Source organism: Urocitellus parryii, chromosome 4 (genome assembly GCF_045843805.1).
Source record: "Urocitellus parryii isolate mUroPar1 chromosome 4, mUroPar1.hap1, whole genome shotgun sequence".
Lineage (NCBI taxonomy): Eukaryota > Metazoa > Chordata > Mammalia > Rodentia > Sciuridae > Urocitellus > Urocitellus parryii.
In genome coordinates this window covers 45,695,292-45,704,269 of record NC_135534.1, presented here as the reverse complement: position 1 = coordinate 45,704,269, position 8,978 = coordinate 45,695,292, and positions in this window count along the sequence as shown.

Genomic DNA, 8,978 nt, shown 5'->3' with positions numbered 1-8,978 from the left:
GACCACCAAGAGACTGACTCATGCAATTGCAGAAGGGGATTTATTGAGGATCCAATTCAGCGCGCTGAGGCTCCAGGCTCACTCAAGAAGGGAGAGCAGCCCAGAGCCCCGGGGAGGGGTCAAGCAGTGCTTCAGTACACTTTTTGGGGAGGGCGCGGACTTTACACACATCACTGTCACCTTTGACAAATCACCTTACACTGGAGGGAAAATCAAACAACAATTCTTAGACTTGATTAGTACATTCATTGGCGGGAACAGGGCGGGCTGGAGTGATAGGTCATTCCTAAGGAGGGGGTTACATTTAAACTGATTGGTTCGGGCCCTGAATGCCTACATGACAAGCTGCACAGGGTCCTAGGCTATTAATCAACTAAATGGCCAGTAGAGCATTGTCTTAACTGCCTCAGGAATTTCAGGTTCTGTGTGCAGTTCAGAAACTTTACAATACCTAGTCCTTTACTTTTTTTTTAAAGAGAGAGTGAGAGGAGAGAGAGAGAGAATTCTTAATATTTATTTTATTTAGTTCTCAGTGGACACAACATTTTTGTTGGTATGTGGTGCTGAGGATCGAACCCGGGCCGCACGCATGCCAGGCGAGCGCGCTACCGCTTGAGCCACATCCCCAGCCCAAGTCCTTTACTTTTTAACCCAGGCTTTGCAGTTTAGAAGCAGCTTTACAATGCCTGGTCCTTTACATTTTAACTCAGGCTTTGCAGTTTAGAAGCAGCTTAGAAACTTTACCCTTTCAAAGTGATATAGTAAACGTGAGGTTATTAGGGTGGATTTCTTTAGATATAAATATAGTTAGATACAGAGGAAATCCCATGAAGATTTGGGGATTTCAGAGAGAAGACAGCCAAGCCAAGAACAGAAACCTCAAGATAATGACAGTTTGATCTTGGACTTTTAACCTCCAAATTTTTGAGAAAATACATTTCTGTTATTTAAGCCACTCAAACTGTGGTACTTTGTTATAGTATGCCACAAACTAATACACTGATGGTAAGTACTCAGTTAATGTCAGTTAAATTTGTCTCTTAACAGTAGTAGGGATCAAACCCAGGCTCTTTTCACATGCTAGGCAAGTGAACCAGACTAGCTCAATATCCCTTTTACACATTCATAAGGCCTTCACTCTTTTCCTTCACACAACCTTTCCCAGTTTGAAATTACATATTTATGTGTGTTTTTTCTTTCTAATAACCGGTATCTCTTGTGGTAGACAGTAAAATCTATTAGAGAGATGAGCCTATTTTACCCTCATCACCACCATAGTTCTCTGCTCATGCACATAAAAGCAGCAATAAATAACTTTAACTAAAGAAATGATAAATGAAAAGTTCCCAGTATTCAGTATCATGATAGCTACCATATATTGAGCCCTTATATGCCAAATGTTTGACATGGATTGTCTGGTTTAATCATAAGTGCCTAGAAGCTATTACCAAACTTGGGTCCAAAGGCTCATCTCGTGGAAAAACCAGTGTTGAGAGACACATGCTGGGGAGAAAGAAAGGCTTTATTCAGTGGCCAAAGAATGTAGAAGAGGGAACTTTGCTTAAAAAATCAGCATCTTAACTCCAGGGACTTGAGGAGGTACAGACAGTATAATAATGATGAGGGTGAGAGAGATAGCCTAATAAAAGGGAGAGAATGTTCACATATTTTTGGAGGGATTAGGAGAAGATCTTCCAGGAACTTGGGTGCCATCTCTTTTCATTCCTTTCATGGTCTGGTATTTCTGATATGGTAGCTAGTAGGTGTCTTTAAAGAGTGGAGGGAGAGAGACTAGGCAAGTCTAGTTCAAATTAACTTGTGTGATGGTTTTGAGCAAAATATTTCTGAAATGATCATACAGTGCTGAGTAGAATTTGACTCAAAGGTTAAGGCAATAAAGGAGACAGACACAATGTGAAGACAGAGGTGCCAAGCCTTTTCATCCCATTCCAGTCACCCATTGGACATCGGTAGTGTTAGACCAGGACGCAAGAAAAGACCACTGACTCCAATTAAAAATCAAATTAAAGCAAGCTTATTATTTCGACCGGCCGGGCTGCCTTTCCCTCCCAAAACGGCGGGAACAAGACAGCCCCAAGGCTTCTTTGTGGCCCAGTTTTATAGCCCAAAAAGTTACACAAAGGGAGGGGGGGTTACAGATAACAACACTCTGAGGAGCATAACACAAGTTTACATTTTTGCTGGCCCCGGCATCAGAATTTATGGAGATCTTAGAGACTCAGAGAGGGTCATTGTCCGGCCAGGGAAGGCCAGAATTTATGAGGCGTCACTAAGGTTTAGGAAAGGGTTGTTATCTGGTCAGGGAAAACCGGACCTGGGTGAGTTCAGGGCATGGGCAGGCATTCCAAGTAGGTTCAGAATTTGCAGTAATTTATAGTAAAGCCGAAATTATCTTTTCATGGTTTTATGGCGAGATGCCCAATTTTAAGAAAGGTTGGGTCTATCAGTAGGCCCAAATGGAATCAGTGTTTTTATCAAAATCAGTCTTCAGGTCTCTAAAGAGTAACTCAGGCAACTGTTAAAATCCACACTTAAGTGGTATTATCTATAGCAGAGCTTAGTGGGAGACTAATGTATTGAACAGCTGTATGACATCCCAAATTAGTGATCTTTATTTTAAATTTTTTAGTTGTAGTTGGACACATTGCCTTTATTTTATTTATTTTTATGTGGTGCTGAGGATCGAACCCAGGGCCTCACATGAGCTAGGTAAGCGCTCCATCGCTGAGCCCCAGCCCCAGCCCCCAAATTAGTGATCTTTATGACAACTAAGAGCAAATAAAGCTAGAGGGTTTATTTAGGCTTTTCCTCAGTAACAAAGGCACTATTTAGCACTATTTTATATATGAAGAAACTGGACTAGTCAAAATGAACATGAAGGAGATTAGTCAAATTAGACTGCCTTTGTTTTGTTTTGTTTTTGCTGTGCTGGAAATCAAACTCAGGAGTGCTCTACCACTGAGCTACATTCCTAGCTCCCTGTGCTCACCGCCCCCCCCCCACACACAATCTTTTTTAAAATTTTGAGACAGGGCCTCCTTAAGCTGCCCAGGCTGGTCTCAAACTTGAGATCCTCCTGCCTCAGCCTCCTAAGTAGCTGGGATTACAGGGATGTGCCACCAAACCCAACTAGAATGCCTCTTGACATTTTTTTTTTTTTTAGTTGTTGATAGACCTTTATTTTATAATTTATATGTGGTGCTGAGAATCGAACCGGGTGCCTCACCCAGGCAAATGCGCTACTGCTGAGCCATAGCCCCAGCCCCACGTCTTGACATTTTAATAACCCATTTGACCTGGTATAGATGAAACAAGAATTAGAGACAGAGAGTCTGTGTAGATAGATAGGGTCGGATGGCAGAAAAGCAGATTTGGGTCTGGGTAGTTGGAGACTTTGATTACCAAGATTGCCTGTCTATACTGCTCCTCTCAGAAGGTTGTTAGTGAAGAACCCCCTGAGCAGACAGGGAGCTGCCAATTAATGCCCCCTGGGCTGCTTCCCTTCCTGGTTGGATCACTCCACTTTGGCCCTTGCAGCCTACCAGCTTCTCACCTTTTGGCCATCCCTCTGGCATCTCCTGGGCCTAGTCACCATAGGTACATAGGAAGGAGAGAGATAAGGGGGAAGAGAACAGGAGAACAAAGAAAACCTAAATGTGTAAGCAGGACGCTCCTACTTCTTGGGTTACCAGGATACCAGGTATAGCCCTCTTCTCCCTCCTGGGAGAAATCTGTTACTATTTTTCAAATAAAACTTGCTTTCTACGCTTACCTCAGCCACTTCTCTAATGTTCAAACTTCAACATTTGAGGAAGCAGAACTTGTCACTGATAACTGGTGGTATCATAGATATTTACACATGAAGTTATAATTTAAAAGGGCTTGGATTAGGAAGCTAATATATAGTTAATCAAAATCACCAAGAACAACTGTTAGAGGCGGGAGTGAGTAATAAGGGAAAAGAAGAAAATTTCCAGTACTCTTACAAAATTTAATATTGAATTCGGCAAATATTTCCTGAAAAAATACTGTGTTCTCAGCCCAATGGACAATACAAAGAAAGGGAAGATCCAACCCCTGCCTGATCAAGGCATTCATTTTTTTTTTTTTTAAAGGAGAGAAAGAGAATCTTTTTTTTTTTTTTTTTAAGATTGACACAACACAATGCCTTTATTTTTTTTATGTGGTGCTGAGAATCAAACCGGGGTCCCGCCCCCGTGCTAGGCGAGTGCTCTACCCCTGAGCCACATTCCCAGCCCCACGGCATTCATTTTTTGTATGAACATAACAATGATGTAAGACAGGACTAACTGCATTGGGGGTACAAAGTGCAGGGAGTAGGGTAACCAGTTCAGAAATAAAAACACAGATACCCAGTTAAATTTAAAAGGCAAACTTAAACCAAAAACAATGTTGTTTCTCTGAAATTCAAATTTATGTGTCCTGTATTTCATCTGGAAACTTTTAATAAAAGTGATGGAGGGCTGGGGATGTGGCTCAAGCGGTAACGCACTCACCTGGCATGCATGGGGTGCTGGGTTCGATCCTCAGCACCACATAAAAATAAAATAAAGATGTTGTATCCACCAAAATCTAAAAAATAAATATTAAAAAATTCTCTCTCTCTCTCTCTCCTTAAAAAAAAAAAAAGTGATGGAATATCAGTTAAAACATGAGCAAAGACAGAGTCAGAAAAGTCAGGGTATTGAGAAAAGTAGTACATTTATTTAGGAAAATGGTAGGAAATAAGTTCAGAAAAGTAGATGAAAGCCCAGAGCAAGGGTGAAGGAAAGAGCAAAGTCTATGAAAGATCGATCAGAAAAGTAAGAACATTAAAATCACAATGAGATATTCTTTTTGCCTATCAGATTAGAAAAGTTTAAAATGTTAGGAACCAAGCAATGCTGATAAAAATCAAGGAAATAAGATCCTACAGTGGGAAATTAAGTTACTTTAACCTATTTGAAGACAATTTGGCAAAATAATAATATAAAATCTTAACACTGTGTATTGTGTGCTATTCTTCTAAGCAAATTTTATATATTAACTAGTTGAATTTTCACATCAACCCTAGTGGTTGATCTACCACTTGGCTTCAGTCTGTGTTCTATGGTATATTCTTATCCATCAAAAATCTAAAATGCAACTACTCCAATGTAGAAATTGCTTGTCTAGAAATATGTCCTATCAACATATTCACGTGAATGCAAAGACAATTGAACAGAGTTATACATTATAGCATGATTTGAAAAAACAGAAGACTGAAAATAATGTTCATTATTAGGGAGACAAATACATTTTGGTATAATCTCAGGAAAACTATTCAACCCTTAAAAAAAAGTGAAATGGAGCCATATATATGCATATGGAATGATCTCCAGATATATTGTTAGATGAAAAAAAGCAAGATATAGGACGATATGTTCTAGTAGGGCTTTAAAAAAAGTGACTATAAGGGGCTAGGGTTGTGGCTCCCTGGTAGAGCAAGCTTAGCATGAGCAAGGGTTATTTTTGTAACCAACATAGTTTTGGCACCATAATGAAAACACAAATAACTGGGACAGAAACGGACCTCAAAGGAGCAAGAGGAGTCAGTCAGGCAGGCACTGGAGGGGCTCATTTCCTGGGTAGAAATATGGCCCGCCAGTTATAGAAGTGCACTGATTTTGTAGTTTACAATGAGGGTGAATTAATTATAGGAGACAGAGGCAGAAGTTGTCTGTCTGGGCAGTCAGGAAAAAAAGTTCTAAAAAACCTGGGACTCGGGGCTGGGGATGTGGCTCAAGCGGTAGCGCGCTCGCCTGGCATGCGTGCGGCCCGGGTTCGATCCTCAGCACCACATACCAACAAAGATGTTGTGTCCGCCAAGAACTAAAAAATAAATATTAAAAAAAAATAAAAATAAAAATAAAAAATAAAAAGGGCTGGGAGTATAGCTCAGAGTTTAAGTGCCTCTGGGTCAAATCCCTGGTACAAAAAAAAAAAAAGATTAAAAAAAAAAAAAAAAAAAAAACCTGGGACTCATTGTCACTGTGAGAAGCTCAGAACTCCGTGTTCAAGGCTCATCTTCTTCCTCTGGGACCCTTTGTTACCCAGAGCTTTTCTCCTTCCAGGCCTCATCAGCAATGAGAAAGGGTCAAAGTCCAAGGCCCAGCATTTCAGTATCCGCCTCCTCCCTTCAGCACCTGTTATGGTTGGGAAGAGATAAATGTTTGCTTTTGGTGGAGGTGCTAGAGATGAACCCAGGAAGAGATGAAAGTTTGCTTTTTCCCTCGGGGCCCCTTGTTACTGGGAAAGGATTTCCTGGGAGAGGTTTAATGTTTGGTTAATTTCCCTCCTTCCTTTGGGACTACAACATCTTTCTGTTTTTCCCAGGGACTGTCTTGTAGGAATATTATTTTTATAACATTTCAGGATCAATGCCCAGTACACACAACAACAAAAAAAGTGAGTAAAAAGTGAACTTAGAGGGCTGGGGTTGTGGCTCAGTGGTACAGCACTTGCCTAGCATGCCAACTGGATTCCATTCTCAGTACTGCATATGAATAAATGAATAAAATAAAGGTCAATCAACAACTAAAAAAATGTTTTAAAGTGAACTTAAGAGTGTGTGCACTTGTATATGCTTGTATATATTAAAGTTATATCCCAAAATAATGGGGCCAAGAAGATGATCTACAGGATAGTTGCCTCATAAAGGAGAGAATCAGTCACAGGGCCACCTCTTACTGCATCTTTGATGTTGTTTGAATGCTTTTCCTTGTGTGTCTACTGCCATTTCAAATTTTTTTTCTTTCTTCCCTTAAAAAAAAAAAAAAAAAAAAAAAGGAGAACCAGCAGTTTTGTAGTCTCCACTTTAGAATGGATTCTCACATGAATTTTTTTGATCCTTAAACAGTCTTCAAAGAAAGCCATATTTGCCCCTTTTCTGAGAGTAATTTTACAGATTGTAAAATAGTCTGTCAGAGATTTCTTCCCAAAAAGGACTCCATGGGGAATTGATCTGCTGCAGTGGCACTTTTATTATTATGAGTGAGAGGAAGAGGCTTGGGCAGAGCAGAGCAAGCCCTGTGTGTTTAGCTGTCTCAGCACCCAGTTCCCTGGTAATTAAGCAACCTCAACCTGACAGAGTTTTATAAGCAGCTTCAGCAATCTGCTGAGGGGAGAACTGAGGACTCAGGTTAATGGGATGTGAAGAAGAACAGGTGAATATATAATTCAAGCCATATGGTAATAAAAGAAAGGTGAGTGTGGCTGGTTGGGGCCATTAGGAGAAAGGCAAAGAGAGGTAATGTAAACAGAAAATAATGGAGTGAGCTGGGTTTTGCCAATCACAGGTCCTTTCCTAGCTCTGCTGTGGAAAGGTTATATGTCTTTAGGCAAATAACTTTCTTGTATATTTTGGTGTATGTATGACAAAGTATTTGAATACAATGTTCGATGTAAAAACTTTTCAAATAACATAGAAATCCCCATAAGCCTCAATCTCATTTCCCTCCCCCAGAAGAAACTACCATATTAGGTTGTGGTCTCTAACTTGGCTCAAGTGATCCTCTGGCCTCAGCCTCCAAGTAGTTGGAATCATAGGCATTTGTTACCATGCTCAGTTCTGAGATTTTTTATATGCACAATTATGCCTCAAGTACAATATTTATATTATATATATATATATATATATATATATATATATATATATATATATATTGATAGATAGATGTATTATATTTATGTAAGATATGTGGAATATATCTGTTGTTTTCATATTGATGTCAAACAAGAGCTGCTGTCTGGCCCATATAGAAGCCAGTCTATGTGGGTCAGACAGCAGTTTTTGCAAAAAGAAAAAGTTTTATTGAACAATCAACATCCAAGAAGGCCAGGATCCAGTAAAGCTCAAATCTGCCTCCTTGATCAGTTGGTAGAGGGGGAATTTATAGGAAGGGAGAGTGGAAATGTTGCCTATTGATTGGATGGAGAGAAGGGGGAGTTTTAAGATTCTTTTGTAAAGGTATAAATTGTTATTATGCCTCTTCATAAATTGTGTGTTTCTTTTTGGGGAGAGTTACCATGTTCTACATGTAGGATTTTAATATTATAAGTTCAAAAGGTCATTAAGCTGGCTTCTTTTGTGTACCTTGAAAGGCTGATTCCATACCATTCTTTTTTTTTTTTTTTCCTTCTAGGATTGAACCCAGGGGTGCTTAACCACTGAGCCACACTCCCAACACTTTTTATTTTATTTTATTTTATTTTTTGAGAGTCTCACTAAGTTGATTAGGGCCTTGCTAAGTTGCTAGGACTTGCCTTGAATTTGTGATCCTCCTGCCTCAGCCTCCCAGGCCTCTGGGATTACAGGTGTGCACCACCATGCCCAGCCAATATAGGACTCTTATAATAAAAGGAAACTACACCAGAGATGCACACAGAAAGAAGACCAAACAATCACACAAGAAGATGATAGCCATCTGCAAGCCAAGGATAAAAACTTCAGAAGAAATCAACTTGAGGTAGGATAGAAGACATAAGGATAGGTAGAAAGGTGACAGGTGGAACAAAACAAGAGTGTCTATGATTTAAAGTCCAGATTTAAATTCTACTTTCCCATGATATTAAGTCCACATTTAAATTTTACTTCTACATATATTAGTCACAAACAACACTATTAAATTGATTATCAGACCTTTTACACAATGACCTCTCTTTTAATCAGAACCTAAACAAAAACAGGTCTGAGAATGCTTTTACTCAACATATAGATTTCTCTGTTACTTATTGTTAAGATCTGGTTATTTCATCTCCATATCATACTCTCCATCAAACCCTTAATGGTTCATAGATGTAGTTCTGTGTAAATTCACAAAGTAGAATGATGAAACCCCTAGATGGGGAAATTAATAAAAATTGTTCACCAATAATAAAGAAGGAAACAAATCCTGATAGGTAATGATTAACATGTC